At 44.8% G+C, this 15308-nt stretch overlaps 1 long non-coding RNA gene across 2 annotated transcripts in view; it reads left to right on the forward strand.

The window, feature by feature from the left end:
- LOC147343684 (uncharacterized) overlaps positions 1-15308 on the forward strand; it is a 114029-nt gene that overhangs the window by 30726 nt on the left and 67995 nt on the right. The window contains exons 3-4 of one of the 2 annotated variants that reach the window (XR_015155941.1): positions 8332-8652; positions 10489-10555. This is a non-coding gene — a long non-coding RNA (uncharacterized LOC147343684). Of the gene's footprint in view, positions 1-2173; positions 2313-8331; positions 8653-10488; positions 10556-15308 lie in introns of those variants that run through there. The other variant, XR_015155942.1, reaches the window with a different exon arrangement.

Genomic DNA, 15308 nt, shown 5'->3' on the forward strand with positions numbered 1-15308 from the left:
TCACCACGCAGCTAGGTCCCCGTGTGTGAGGTGGGGGATGGGGGGACTGCAGGCAGACGGGACCAGCCCTCGGAGGCGAGCTCTGCTTCCTTTTCCAGCGTTAACCCTCCTCTCTCAACGTGCGTATCACTTACCAGGACCTGTAACATCATGGCTTTGTGTGTGGAGCACTCTGTGATGTAAATTTTTTTCCTCTAAATTCCGAGAATGAAGAAGCACCGAGTGTTGGCGCTCTTGTGATTTCCCACCTGTGACCACCGCGTCGGTAACCTGTCTGGTCTCGTCGCCCTCCTACTCTGGGAGTCAGTGTTCTGCTCTACCTCTTAAAACCTGATCTGTTGAGAACTGATCATTTGGGGTTGGACACGGTGGAGCAGGGGAGGGTTGGGAGGGACAGGCATAATCGGAACCAGGGGAAGACCCAGCAGAGAGATGCTGGTTTCTTCTTGTTCCTGTTTCTATCTTCTACGGACTCACTCTTTTGACCTGACCAGGGGGTTGAGAGGGAACACAGGGGCGAAAAAGCTTCTGACCTTGAGGTCACTCAGCATCTCCTGTGAATGGATGTAGTTGGGATTTGAATTTTGTGGCTGGGAAAGTGGCCTGGAGCGTCTCCGTGGGAGGCCAGTGAAACTGTAAACATTGAATAAACAGAAAACTGGAGTCCACACCACTCCTGTGAGACAGACCACACCTGGGTTTCAGTTTAGTCTTTTGATCTCCTCAGATTACGGATGAGAGGAGCAAATGGGATGACATTTATTTGCTTTGAAAATAAGTGAGAGCACCGGTAGAATACAACAAATTCAGAATTTAGGTCATCAGACTATTTCTAGCCCTTACCAACATAGATTACTAAAAAATTAACTATACAAGGGCACACAGCTGCTGGAAAAATAACTTTTCACCATGCATTGTAGGCACCAAGCTATCTTGAAAGTGAAAGTGTAGTCGTTCAGTCACATCCAACTCTTTGGGACCCCATGGACTGTAGCCAGTGAGACTTCTCTGTCCATGAAATTCTCCAGGCAAAGCATACTGGAGTGGGTTGCCAGTTCCTTCTCCAGGGGATCTTCCTAACCTAGGGATCGAACCCAGGTCTCCAGCCTTGCAGGCAGATTCTTTACCATATAACCCACCAGGGAAACCCAAGCTGTCTTGAGGGGCCTGCATAAAAACGTCTAGGTCTTAGGATTTCCTTGGTGGTTCAGTGGTTAAGACTCTGCACTTCCAATGCAGGAGATGTGGGTTCAGTCCCACAAGCTGCCTGCTGCTGCTGCTGCTGCTAAGTCGCTTCAGTTGTGTCCAACTCTGTGCGACCCCATAGACGGCAGCCCACCAGGCTCCCCAGTCCCTGGGATTCTCCAGGCAAGAACACTGGAGTGGATTGCCATTTCTTTCTCCAATGCATGAAAGTGAAAAGTGAAAGTGAAGTCGCTCAGTCGTGTCTGACTCTTAGCAACCCCATGGACTGCAGCCTACCAGGCTCCTCTGTCCATGGGATTTTCCAGGCAAGAGTACTGGAGTGGGGTGCCATTGCCTTCTCCGACAAGCTGCCTGGAGTGGTCTAAACAAATAAATTAAAAAAAATAAAATAAAATAACAGAAAAACAAACACTAATGTTAAACAAAAATCTAGGTCTTGGTTATTTTATTTGAAACAAAACTGATTCTATTTTTAAAAGCCCCAATTCATCTAATTTATCATATTTATAGATATCTTTCTTTAAAAATAAACAAATTCTTTTTCTCTAAAGTTAAGGTTGCAAGTGCAGTAAAAATGCAGGCAGGAGATGTGGGCGGGCTCTATTCTCATTGAAAAGATAGAGCAAGTGAAGTAAGAAAATGTGGTGCTGCTGGTTTAGTCACTCAGTCGTGTCACAAGTCATGTCTTGCGACCCCATGGCCTGTAGCCCGCCAGACTCCTCTGTCCATGGGATTCTTCAGGCAAGAATACTGGAGTGGGTTGCCATTTCCTTCTCCAGGGGATCTTCCCAACCCAGGGATCGAACCCTGGTCTCCTGCACTGCAGGCAGATTGTTTACCAACTAAGCTACAAAAGAAGTCCAAGAAAATGTACAGTCCCTGATTTGAGACCAGACTTTCCCCCCGGAGATCCTGGCCAGTAGGTATTTGAGGATATAACCAGCATCTTTTCTTACTGTTTTCCCAGCGCTAAAGGACTCATGAGGATCAGCCTGGAGTGGGGGAGATTTATGAAGAGTCAGAGTGAGCAGTGAGGTAGTGGAGCCTCCTGCACGTGGGGGACAGATGGATGCTGGAGACTCTACTAAAACCCTTCTTTCACCTCAGTCCGGGGACTCCTGTTTTGTAAATTCTTCATCTGACACCACCTCGGTTTGCTAAAACGCATTTCATCTGCTTTGTAGGTCTCTACTCCTGGCATCTCTATCTCTCTGTAGGAGCTCTGGACAACCACAGCTGTCAACACCCCAGCTCCCCACCAGCAGCTGAGCAGTCAGTAAGAGCAGCTGAGCCTGGGAGGGGCCCCAGCTGCAGTCCTGGTGTGGGGAGGGGACCAGCCGCAGGGAAAGAAAGGGGCAGGCCCTGGGGGGTGGCGGGCTGGCTGTAGAGTGGGGTGTGAAGCTCAGTGATGCTCTTCCAAACCCGAAGAGTCAACACGACCAACCTTCGCTAATGAAGTCATCGTGAGACCTACCCAAGTGAGATAGAAGGACTGGGAAATCTCAGATGACCTTGTTAGATAAAGTCCTTTAGCATTTTATAGTGCCAGGGCCCAAAGAGAACAACCAGAGAGAGGTAAACTGTGCTATGAAATGAAATGGAGTACTAATTAAAGATGCTTCTGAGCCTGGTTAGACTTTTGCCTAATAGTTTTTGCTCCCTACCCCCTATCAGCTGGAATGGAAGCCTGAGCCCTTTCAATTTTCACAAATAAAAATCATCCCAGGTGAACTGATGTACTGTAGGATGACCATCTTAGAAGTCTGGTTCTGCCCTCATAAAGCTCTGTGTGTGTAGGTGTGTGTATCTCTCTCTTTCCCCTTCTTCTCAACCTCTTGTAAACTTTAAGGAAAGCATTTTGGCTCAAATTAAAGAAAAGCTGTTTGGTTTTTTGTGTGTCAATTATTGGAAGTAATGGAAGCTTCTGAGTCTGTTTCATAATGCCTGGGTCTTTTGCATAACATCACAATCAAGAATTCTAACATTTGAAAAAATCTAGGTTTTCCTTCCTAAGTCTGCATTTTATACCCACTCAGAAAGCTTTGGGGGACTTTCAGAATTGGTTAGACCATGTGTGTTAGGTCTCCTGGTAAGTGACTTAAAAAGAAACAGGATTTAACAAACACAAGGAAAGTGTCTTACAAACAATTTGCCAGATGGCTCTCCTCCGCTTGTCATATCAGCTTGGCTTTGTGACTTATGGGTATATTTCCTCATACAATTCCCACCGGAGCTGCAGAGTCAGCAAGAGTTTGTCAGAGGAATATCTAAATAAATCCTGGGCAAAGTGGAGTTTTCAATCATGAAACTTCTTGGTGACTTTAATCACACGGAGAAAGCTCCAGGGCTTGGAAGGGTAGCGTTTATGAATTAACCCACAAAGCCTGTGTAAGAGGCGGGACTCACTTTCCACCACAAAATTCGATGGAACCCACTTGGAATACAACTTGTGGTTCAGTCTCTCTCCTTTGACTTGATGTAACTGTGCCTTTTTCAGCTCTGGGATTAGAGATACCAAAATAGTCTGCCTGACACTAGCTTTTCTCAGGCTGGCTGTGTGGATCACAACCGGGAATAGGAAAATGCCAGAAGCTTCTCAAGGCAAAATGTTTTCTTCATTGTCCATATGGAAAGGGGGTGGGAAAGGTTTTTCAACTCCTTCAAGGCAAATATAATACATTCTAATGGCTACTGTGCTCTGATGAAGAAAAATGGGCAGACTCCTTGGCCAAGAGTAAGAGGTACTTCCACAGTAAGGTCACCTGTTCCATTGCACAATAATTATTTACTTTAGGTTTGATTTTTCCAAGTCTGAAGTTGCATATACAGGAAACGGCCTCAACAGCAAGGGCTGTTTCTGAGCCGGTAGGTGGAATTGAGGCCGAGAAAAGACAGTTACAAATGTGTTTAATAGACACCAAGACTCTTCAGTGTTCACTTGTGTAACTGTCCCTCTCTTGTGTGTGATTCTGTTTAAGTTGAAATAGAAGAGAATGGTGAATATCCATTTTTAGTCCAGTTGTGTAGACTAATATTGGCTAAAAGCCTGAGCTTTTCTTTTAAAAACAAAAACCCAAAATTAGCAAAACCGTTAAACCTGGAAGTCAGGAGGCCTGGCTTCTCTCTGGCTCCAACTTTGCCATTGATTTAGTTTATGACCCAGTATGATTCTTGTCTTCTCCATCTGTGAAATGGGATGAAGGAGGAGGGTTAGAATAGACCACTTTTAAGATCCTTTCCACTCTGGATATGAAGCTATAATTTTCTTCTTTAGTCCTCTTTGGATTATAAATGGTCAACCCTGACCTCCTTGTAACTGGGAAGGATTAATTTTAAATTTACACTGGATCTGTTTCTGTGGCTTTCAGTTAAGTTCAGTTCAGTCGCCCAGTCGTTTCCGATTCTCTGTGACCCCATGGACTACAGCATGCCAGACCTACCTGTCCATCACTAACTCCTGGAGTTTACTCAAACTCATGTCCATTGAGTTGGTGATGCCATCCAGCCATCTCATCCTCTGTTGTCCCCTTCTCCTGCCTCCTTCAATCTTTCCCAGCATCAGGGTCTTTTCAATTGAGTCAGTTCTTTGCATCAGGTGGGCAAAGTATTGGAGTTTCAGCTTCAACATCAGTCCTTCCAATGAATATTCAGGGCTGATCTCCTTCAGAATGGACTGGTTGGATCTCCCTGCTGTCCAAGGTACTCTCAACAGTCTTCTCCAACACCACAGTTCAAAAGCATCAATTCTTCGGCCCTCAGTTTTCTTGATAGTCCAACTCTCACATCCATGCATGACCACTGGAAAAACCATAGTCTTGACTAGATGGACCTTTGTTGGCAAAGTAATGTCTCTGCTTTTCAATATGCTGTCTAAGTTGGTCATAACTTTCCTTCCAAGGAGTAAGCATCTTTTAATTTCATGGCTACAATCACCATCTGCAGTGATTTTGGAGCCCCCCAAAATAAAGTCTGACACTGTTTCCACTGTTTCCCCATCTATTTCCCATGAAGTGATGGGACTGGATGCCATGATCTTCGTTTTCTGAATGTTGAGCTTTAAGCCAACTTTTTCACTCTCCTCTTTCACTTTCATCAAGAAGCTCTTTAGTTCATCTTCACTTTCTGCCATAAGGGTGGTGTCATCTGCATATCTGAGGTTATGGATATTTCTCCTGGCAATCTTGATTCCAGCTGGCGCTTCTTCCAGCCCAGCGTTTCTCATGATGTACTCTGCATAGAAGTTAAATAAACAGGGTGACAATATACAGCCTTGACATACTCCTTTTCCTATTTGGAACCAGTCTGTTGTTCCACATCCAGTTCTAACTGTTGCTTCCTGACCTACATACAGATTTCTCAGGAGGCAGGTCAAGTGGTCTGGTATTCCCATCTCTTTCAGAATTTTCCACAGTTTATTGTGATCCACACAAAGGCTTTGGCATAGTCAATAAAGCAGAAATAGATGTTTTTCTGGAACTCTCTTGCTTTTTTGATGATCCAGTGGATGTTGGCAATTTGATCTCTGGTTCCTCTGCCTTTTCTAAAACCAGCTTGAACATCTGGATGTTCACGGTTCATGTATTGCTGAAGCCTGGCTTGGAGAATTTTGAGCATTACTGTGCTAGCGTGTGAGATGAGTGCAATTGTGTGGTAGTTTGAGCATTCTTTGGCATTGCCTTTCTTTGGGATTGGAATGAAAATTGACCTTTTCCAGTCCTGTGGCCACTGCTGAGTTTTCCAAATTTGCTGGCATATTGAGTGCAGCACTTTCACAGCATCATCTTTCAGGATTTGAAATAGCTCAACTGGAATTCCATCACCTCCACTAGCTTTGTTCATAGTGAAGCTTCTTAAGGCCCACTTAACTTCACATTCCAGGATGTCTGGCTCTAGTGAGTGATCACATCACTGTTATTATCTGGGTCATGAAGATCTTTTTTGTACAGTTCTTCTGTGTATTCTTGTTACCTCTTCTTAATGATCTTCTGCTTCTGTTAGGTCCATACCATTTCTGTCCTTTATTTAGCCTATCTTTGCATGAAATGTTCCCTTGGTATCTCTAATTTTCTTGAAGAGATCTCTAGTCTTTCCCATTCTATTATTTTCCTCTATTTCTTTGAACTGATCACTTTAACCCTTTTAACCCTTCGACTTTAACCCTTTTCTTATACATAATGACCTGCCACAAGGAGATAACCTGAGCTGCCCACCTGTGAAGGGCTATAAGGAAGTGAAACTAACACTTTCCCTGCTGCCCAAGGCTGGCCATTCTAGGAGCCATTTGCAAGGATTGGCAAGGATTGAATAGTGTTTTTACTTTGTTTCCTCAGCTCCTCCCCATCTCTGATCTATAAAAGAACCTGGCAAACAGGCCCTGACTGGACGGTTATTGTGAGGAGCTAGCCTGTCATCTTCTGGGTCAGCCTGATTAAAGTCTCCCTTGCCTCAACCCCTCATCTCTCGGATTCATTGGCCTTTTGTAGAGCGAGCTTGGATGCGGTAACACCCTTTCATGGGGAACTAGATAGGTGGTGGTGTAAATCAATTTTCTTCAGAAGATCTTAATATAAACACCTTAGAACACTGGTGTAAAGAGTTGATGTTTAACTCTGTCAGGGATTATGTACTTATGTTTTAGGTATGTTGCAATATCACCCCCTGAACAGAACTTCAAAATCAGTGGTGAATAAAAACTTGATGTCTTAGCCATCACCTTGGTGGGTAAGGTTAAGTGGTCCCCTCACCGTCTCCAAATTTGCTTTTGCATCCTCTCTCGGAACCCCTCTCCTTGGGCCTGTCTCCATCACATTCGGTTCCCAGCGTCCTCTCCGCACTTTAGGGCTGTCTCTGACCACCTCTTTAAAGAAAGTCCATTTCCCTCCCCATCACTTCATCCTGTTTTGTTCTCTTGCTAGCCCTTATCTGAAATTCTTTTACAGTTTTCATTTGTTGGCTTGTTTCCTCTCTTCCTGCGTGAGAAGGTGAGATCATGAGCCTAAACTTTATCTTGTTCTCTGTTGTATCCCCAAGGCCAAGTTGAAAATTCTTTTTTTTTTTTTAAACTACAATTCCCTTTTTTATTTTTAAAACTTTTTTATTATCATTACTTTTTGGCTCTGCCGAACGGCATGTGGGATCTTACTTCCCCGACTAGGGATTGAACCCAAGTCCCCAGCATTGGAAGCACGGACTCTTAATTATTGGACCTCTGGGGAAGTCCCCCAAGTTATTAATAGGTCTTTGTAGAAGGCAGGAGCAAATCTGTTTCTCTTTCCCCCATCATGTTCCTATCATGCTAAACTTCTTTCTTCAAAAGTGCCATGCCATGCCATCCCCTTCATGTTCTTTGCTCTGCCAAGAAGGCCCCCTTCCTTGTTGCAATTCTACCTAAGTTTAAAAACAGCTCAAAAGCTGTTCCTCCTCTAGCACTACCCTGGGACTGAGCCTGGAGCTACTGTAGCTCTTAGCCTTGTGCTGACTTCCTTTATCTGTCTACCCTGTGGGTCGGAAGGGATCCCGGATGTCAGGGACCAGACCTTATTTACGTCAGTCCCTGCAGGCTTAGCAGCACAAGTCTGACCTAGTGGGTGCTGAGGAGTATTTGTGAATGAATGTGCTGACAAAGAATGTCACCTACCATTTCAATAAGAAAAAGGATATTGAAGCCATCAAATCATCAGCCACTATCGTGGTCCCTAATGGTGCACCTTGAGGGGAATTCAAGATGCAGGGGGGGGGAATTCAAGATGCAGGGGGGGAATTCAAGATGCAAGATCCTTGCTTGCCACCAAGCTACCAGCCTCTGCAGCCACCCCCATGGTGTACCCTGAGGGGCTTCAGCAGAGGGAAAAACAGAATACCTGCCCTAGACTCTTATCACTAAATTCATTAACTTGAGATGTCTGGTTTTCTTTAATTAGCAGTAATCTTTTGATATTCTGACTACCTGGGTTTTTTTGTTTGTTGTTTGTTGTGCAAAAAAATGCCTATATTCCTGACTGCTCCCTATCTCTTTGGAAGAATCCCTCAGAGCTACCTGAGATGCTGTGTCTGGAGCTTAAGTCTTCAGTAAGTCTGCTGAATACAACAGAATTCTCACTTTTTAAGTTGTGCCTTTTTTTTCAGTTGACGAATGATTTCCTGCAAAGCTCTTGGATAACCAGACGTCTCTGTGGAGACACAGCCCAGCAGACCCTCAACTTTTGGGAGACTCCGTTTACTGCCGTTGTGTCTCTGGAGGGGACCTCCCTGGTGGCTTAGTGGCTCAGATTGAACCGGAGATGCCGGCTCAATCCCTGGGTCAGGAAGATCTCCTGGAGGAGAAGATGGCAAATCATTCCAATATTCTTGCCTGGAATATATCGCGGACAGAAATTTCTGGAGGGGACCTGACTAGGGGAGACTGTAATGACCATCTGGGAGTAGAAGATATTGTCTGACTAGAAGGTGAGCAGGTGCTGCTTGCTGCCCTTTGGGTGAGGGACGCCAGACCCTCAGAAGCGTGTCAATCTGTCTACTATTCTTTGGCCTTTTCTCAATCAAGTTGTGGAACAGATTCCCATTCCACAGTTGCTTGCAGCCCGAGAGCTGTGGAAGAACTGGTCACATTTTCAAGTATTGGTCCCCTGGGTCGGAGAAGGCGATGGCACCCCACTCCAGTACTCTTGCCTGGAAAATCCCATGGGCAGAGGAGCCTGGTGGGCTGCAGTCCATGGGGTCACACAGAGTTGGACACGACTGAGTGACTTCCCTTTCACTTTTCACTTTCATGCATTGGAGAAGGAAATGGCAACCCACTCGAGTGTTCTTGCCTGGAGAATCCCAGGGGCGGGGGCGCCTGGTGGGCTGCCGTCTATGGGGTCTCACAGAGTCAGACACAACTGACGTGACTTAGCAGCAGCAGCAGCAATCCCCTAGGTCACAGATTCCATTGAGACCCAGGAGAAAGGTACAGAAAGGCATGTCAGCTTCACCTGCTTCAGGCACCATTTTCGGGGATCGCTTGACCGAAATCTGGCTGGAAGAAGGGGTGCCCACAAATGATCAGGTTCTTCCCAACCTGTTTCTGATTCTCTGGTGAGTTAGATGTGAAGACAAGTATGACAGTTCCCCTGTTAGCTGCATGTGAGCTGTTAGGAGACTAGTCATTTAAATTAATTTTTCTTTTTAAAGAAACTTAAAAAAATGTTTTTTTGATATGGACCATTTTCAAAGTCTCTATTGAATTTGTTACAAGCTTGCTTCTGTTTTATGTTTTGGCTTTTTGGCATGAAGCATGAGGGGTCTTAGTTCCTTGACCAAGGATGGAACCCACACCTCCTGCAATGGAAGGTGAAGTCTTAACTGCTGGACCACCAGGAAAGTCCCTAGTCATTTTTATTAGAAACAGTTATAACAGGGCAAAACATCTCCACATGGTACTGCTAACTTCCACTCACAGGGGATGTTACTGAAGAGTTTTAGAATGTAGAAGAGATACCCTAAACCTACAGACAATGGGGGAAATAACACCTGCAAAACAAAAATAGCATGTGTAACTGTTTTTTGATTGAAAAATGAATTTTTTTTCTGGTTTGCCAAGGATGTGGAAAATAGGAAGCTCAGGATAATAGCATTTAAGTAACTAGCCCAGCCTTTGGGATGAGTTTTTAAAGTCTTACATCCTGGGGGATTCAGTGGAGAGTTTGATTAATGGAGCAAGATTTCCTAGAGGACTTGATGCTACAGTTCTGGTATTTTTAGATGTTGGCATCTCCAGTGAATGTTATAAAGGTTAATATAAGACGATTCTTCTTGGGTTACTCTTTTGATTGCCTTCTTTATTGTGTAGGATTCCTCCTTTGTTTTAATGCCTCCCAGAGCCTTTTATGTTCTTCTGTTTCCATCTTATGTCATTATGGCTTTATCCTATTTCTCCTATTAATTTAAAATTCTTTAAGGGCAGGACTTGTAGCTCAGTTATCTCTACAGCTCCTGCATCATTCAGCACAGAGGTAAGAATTCAATACATTGACATCTTAGTAGAAGAAATATTCTGTATGTATTATAGACATGTGGCTATAGTGTAAGACAGAATGTTATAAATGGCAAGAGCGGTACAAGCACAGCAGGCACAGGGAATTCAAAGGACCCAGAATTATAACCTGCTATCACATTGTTTTGTGCGACAGTCATATTCTTTGACTCTCCTCTGTGTAATGTCAGCTCGTCTCTACTGATATTTATGCCTTACAGCATCCTCTGTAGAGTATCGACTCACCTATACTTTTTCTCTCCTTCTAGGAAATGAACTCCATCTATCATGTCCTATGGGTCACTTGACGCCTTTACAATGTCCCCCGTTGATAGGGTGAGTATATAACTTATCATCCAAACAAAGACAGTTTGGGGACTAAAAAAACGTGCTGCTGCTGCTGCTAAGTCGCTTCAGTCATGTCCAACTCTGTGTGACCCCATAGACGGCAGCCCACCAGGCTCCCCTGTCCCTGGGATTCTCCAGGCAAGAACACTGGAGTGGGTTGCCATTTCCTTCTCCAATGCATGAAAGTGAAAAGTGAAAGTGAAGTCGCTCAGTCGGGTCCGACTCTTAGCGACCCCATGGACTGCAGCCTACCAGGCTCCTCCATCCATGGGATTTTCCAGGCAAGAGTACTGGAGTTGGGTGCCATTGCCTTCTCCAAAAAAACGTGCTATTTCTCCTTAACCTGGAGCTACAATCCACAATGTCAGTCAACCTGGAATGAATGATCATCCCACTGATGGGAAAAAGCCTCTGGGATTATTTCTGGGATATAAGCCTTTCCAGGTACCCAAGAGTCCCCTTCTCCAACTACCTGCTTTGCCTTCTCAACTGGTTTCCTATAGGTGACAGACTCTTAGCTTACTGACTCGTGTTAATTTAGATTTTTAACAAATATTATTTACTAGGGTTACATACAGAATTCTCCAGGCCAGAATATTGGAGTGGGTAGCTGTTCCCTTCTCCAGGGAATCTTCCTGACCCAGGAATCGAACTGGGGTCTCTTGCATTGCAGGCAGATTCTTTACCAGCTGAGCTACCAGGGAGGCACTTACTAGGGTTAGATGCCCTAGTTTTTGGTTTTGTGTTCTTTTTTTTCACCCTGCTCAAATAGTTCTCTTCAATACTGAGATATGCAGGGTTAAACTTTCCTTCCTATAGCCTTTGTTCTATTCAGTACAATAACGCCTTCTGTGAATGGCCCAAGTGACTTCACTCTTACTTCCCTACGCATAAAATAAACAGGATGCAGCCTACTTTAGGAAAACTTATCACAAAAACGTGAGGCATCTCATTTACTAATTTTTTAAAGTTATAGTTACTTGGTAGGGGTGGGGTGGAATGGTAGGGGTGGAGTGAGGGGGAAAGCGGGAGAGCCGTGGGGATACAGCACATCTTCTCAGGGACTCCTTTCAGGAACACAGTGCAGGGATTTACAGACCACATCAAGCACTCTGGAACTAAGCCAGTCTGCATGGCTCTGTCCTTGTATCGGTGGGAAAGGGTTCGTTTTGAATAGAAGTGCCTTATACGCTGACATTTCTCAGTGCTGTGGGATATAGAAAATGTGCTTTGTCGTCATTTTTTAAAATTCCAAATTGTGTGACCCCGAGACCTTCGGCACAAATGGTCTGGGAAGAAGGGTTGGGAATTCTCTGGTCCTTCGAAGTCCCTTGCTCTGTCCTTAGCAGCTGGGCTTCTCCCTTCCTGTAGAGAGAAGTCGGTCTGGCTGCTGCTCTTAGTGGACTTTGTAAGCTTCTTGCATGGGACCAGGGGGATTTTTAAAAATGTTTACCCTCTCCTTGCCAAGCTTTCCAGACTGTTTGAGATCTAAAAAAAAATTTTTAGTTTTTTTTAAAAATAATTTAATTAATTTATTTATTTAGGCTGTGCTGGGACTTTGTTGCCGTGTGGGCTTTTCTTTAGTTGTGGTGAGTAGGGGATACCCTCTAGTTTTGTTCGGGCTTCTCATTGCAGTGTCTTCTCTTGGGGTGCATGGGCTCCAGGGCACGTGGGCTTCAGTAGTTGCGGCTCGCAGGCTCCAGAGCACAGGCTCAGTAACTGTGGCGCACAAGCTTAGTTGCTTCACGGCCTGCGGGCTCTTCCCAGATCAGGGACGGAACCCATGTCTCCTGCATTGGCAGGAGGATTCTTTACCACTGAGCCACCAGGGAAGCCCCTCTCCCAATTTTTTTGTCAACTTTTTATTGTTCAGAGTTCTCTTAAAGACAGCTCACCTAGGATGTGGGTTAAACCCTAAATGATAAAAATCCATGTCTTTATGACAATGTAGCGTTTGCTTACTCATCAGGGGTGAGGGATTGGGGGAGGGAATGAAACTGGATGGAGCCCAAGCAATCAGCCATGACTTTTCTGACTCCGGAAACGTCAGGGGCTCTAGAACCCAAAGAGATAGACTGTAAAAGTTTAGGTCGCTGGAAACTCTGAGCAGTGTTTACTCACCCGTGAGACAGGCACTCTTGTTTCCACAATGTGTGGACAATGGTATCAGAGAGTGTTGACTCAGTGTGTGTCATGTAATATGCACTGGGTTTATTTTTTTCTGTATCCTCTCATTTAAACCTCACAAATACTTCATGAGGGAGGTATTGTTATCCTCATTTCACGGATGAAAAAATAGAGACTTAAAAGACTAAAAATGTAGCCCCAAATCCCAATTAAACAATCAGCAGCACCAGTAATTGGATTCCAGTCTGGCTGACTCCAAAGCCCTACTTTTAACTGATGTACTCCACCATAAGGTAGTAAACAGGAAAGTGAGTCTGATGTTCACGTAATGTAAACATTCTGCATGCCATATTGAGGGTCTGTACCTCTGAACAATGCAAAACAACACACTTTCTATCGCTTCTGTTTGTGGCATCTCTGAATTTACTTCACTTGGCTTTAGCCCTGCAAAGGAAGTTTATCTAAAGGCATACACGGCAGTAAAATAAGCTACATTTTTATTTCTTTAGAGGGTGTGTTGGGTGAATACTAAAGTGGTGAAGCAGTGAGGAGCCCACGCACCACAGTTAGAAAGTAGCCTCTGCTCCCCCAAACTAGAAAAAAGCCCATGAGCAGCAATGAAAACTCAAAATAAAAAATAAATACATTTTTTAAATTAAAAAAATAATGGTTAAGAGGTGCAGCTGCCCTTGCTCAAGATTGGAACTTATGGTCGATGGTGGCCCATTTCTTCTTTTCTGGAAAGGCTCAACCTTAGCCTACCCAGATTAGGAAAAGCCAGTATATTTTCTGAAGAGATCCTAGAGTAGCATCCATCCGACTGGAATCAGATATATGACTCCCTCAAGAGAGAAAAAATATCATCCTTCTTGTTGAAAGATTGTATATGGAAAATATTTTAAAAATCTAGCAGTGGGTTTGGGTTGCTGATTTTTTAATGATCAATCTCTTTCTGGGCCAATTCTGTATTCAGTGTAGTCAGATATGATCACGTGGCCTTGTGATCTCAGCTCTACTCCCTTAGGCACGAATGAGTGCTTGAAATGGTTGAATGTTCCTGTCACTCCCACCTCCGGGGTGTAGGAGTTCCCCAAACCTGCCCCCTTCCTTCCCGCCCACTGCCCTCTCCCCCTAGCCCAGTGGATCACAGGTACCTCAGCACCTTTGGTATTATTAGTTATTACAGTATTACTAGTGACGAATCACAAGGTTCAGACTTTTTTTTTTCCCTCCCAAAGCAATTTACCCTCGTCTCCCACTGAAGCTGCATTCTGACTGCGGGATTAAAAGTAATTAAAAACATTTAAAATTATTTATTAAAAATTGTTAGTTGCTGTGTGCAGGCTTCTCCTTGTAGTGGCTTCTTCTGTTGCAGAGCTCAGGCTCTAGGCATGCGGGCTTCAGTAGTTGCAGCACATGGGCTCGGTATTTGTGGCTCCCCGGCTCCGTGAACAGGCTTAATAGTTGTGGAGCATGAGCTCTGTTGCTGTGCGGCATGTGGGATCTTCCCCGACCGAGGATGGAACTCATGTCCCCTGCATTGGCAGGTGGATTCTTTACCACTCAGCCATAATGGAAGTCCCCAAATGTAGTTTTGTTGCTTTAAATACTCCATATTTTCTGCATTTGGTATGTGATATTTTACAATCGTGTGCTTGGTCGCTCAGTCATTGTGACTCTTTTTGACCCCATGGACTGTAGCATGCCAGGCTCCTCTGCCTATGGAATTTCCCAGGCAAGAATACTGGGGTGGGTTGCCGATTGCCTATTCCAGGGGATCTTCCCAATCCAGAGATTGAAATTGAGTCTCTTGCACTGGCAGGTGGATTCTTTACCACTGTACCAGCTGGGAAGCCCATTTTACAATGACTAAGCCGGTGCTGCTGTGTTGTGCTTACTGACTCAGTCTGACCTTGCGACCCATGGACTATAGCCCCCAGGCTCCTCTGTCCATGGGGGTTCTCCAGGCAAGAATACTGGAGTGGGTTGCCATGCCCTCCTCCAGGGAATCATCCCAACCCCAGGGAGAACCCAAGTTTCTCGTATCACAGGCAGATTCTTTACTGCTTGAGCCTCCAGGGGAGCCCAAGAATACTGGAGTGGTTAGCCTATACTGGAGTGGGTAGCCTATCCCTTCTCTAGGAGATCTTCCCAACCCAGGAATTGAACCTGGGTCTCCTGCTTGCCTTGAGAATCCCAGGGACGGGGGAGCCTGGTGGGCTGCCATCTATGGGGTCGCACAGAGTCGGACACGACTGAAGCGACTTAGCAGCAGCAGCAGCAGCAGCTCCTGCATTGCAGGCGGATTCTTACCAGCTGAGCTACCAGGGAAGCCCTATTAAGCTAGAAATATTATTAAAGATTTACATATTCTTGAGTCTCAAAACTAAAATCTCTTTACCTGCCATGTATTTGAAGTGTGTGTGTGTGTGTGTGTGTGTGTACACCTGATTGTGAAAACCTCCCATCTCGACTTTCATCTCTGTTTAATTTGCTGATAGGTTAAATTACTTATAACATTATACCCATCAATTCTCAGATAGGGGCCACCAGCTCTTTGCTCTTGTTAGTGGAGAGTGTTCATTGATGTGCACCCTGAATAGGAAATTTATCC

Source organism: Bos grunniens, chromosome 27 (assembly GCF_055505025.1).
Source record: "Bos grunniens cultivar Pamir isolate PY7600 chromosome 27, Bosgru_T2T1.0, whole genome shotgun sequence".
Classification (NCBI taxonomy): Eukaryota; Metazoa; Chordata; class Mammalia; order Artiodactyla; family Bovidae; genus Bos; species Bos grunniens.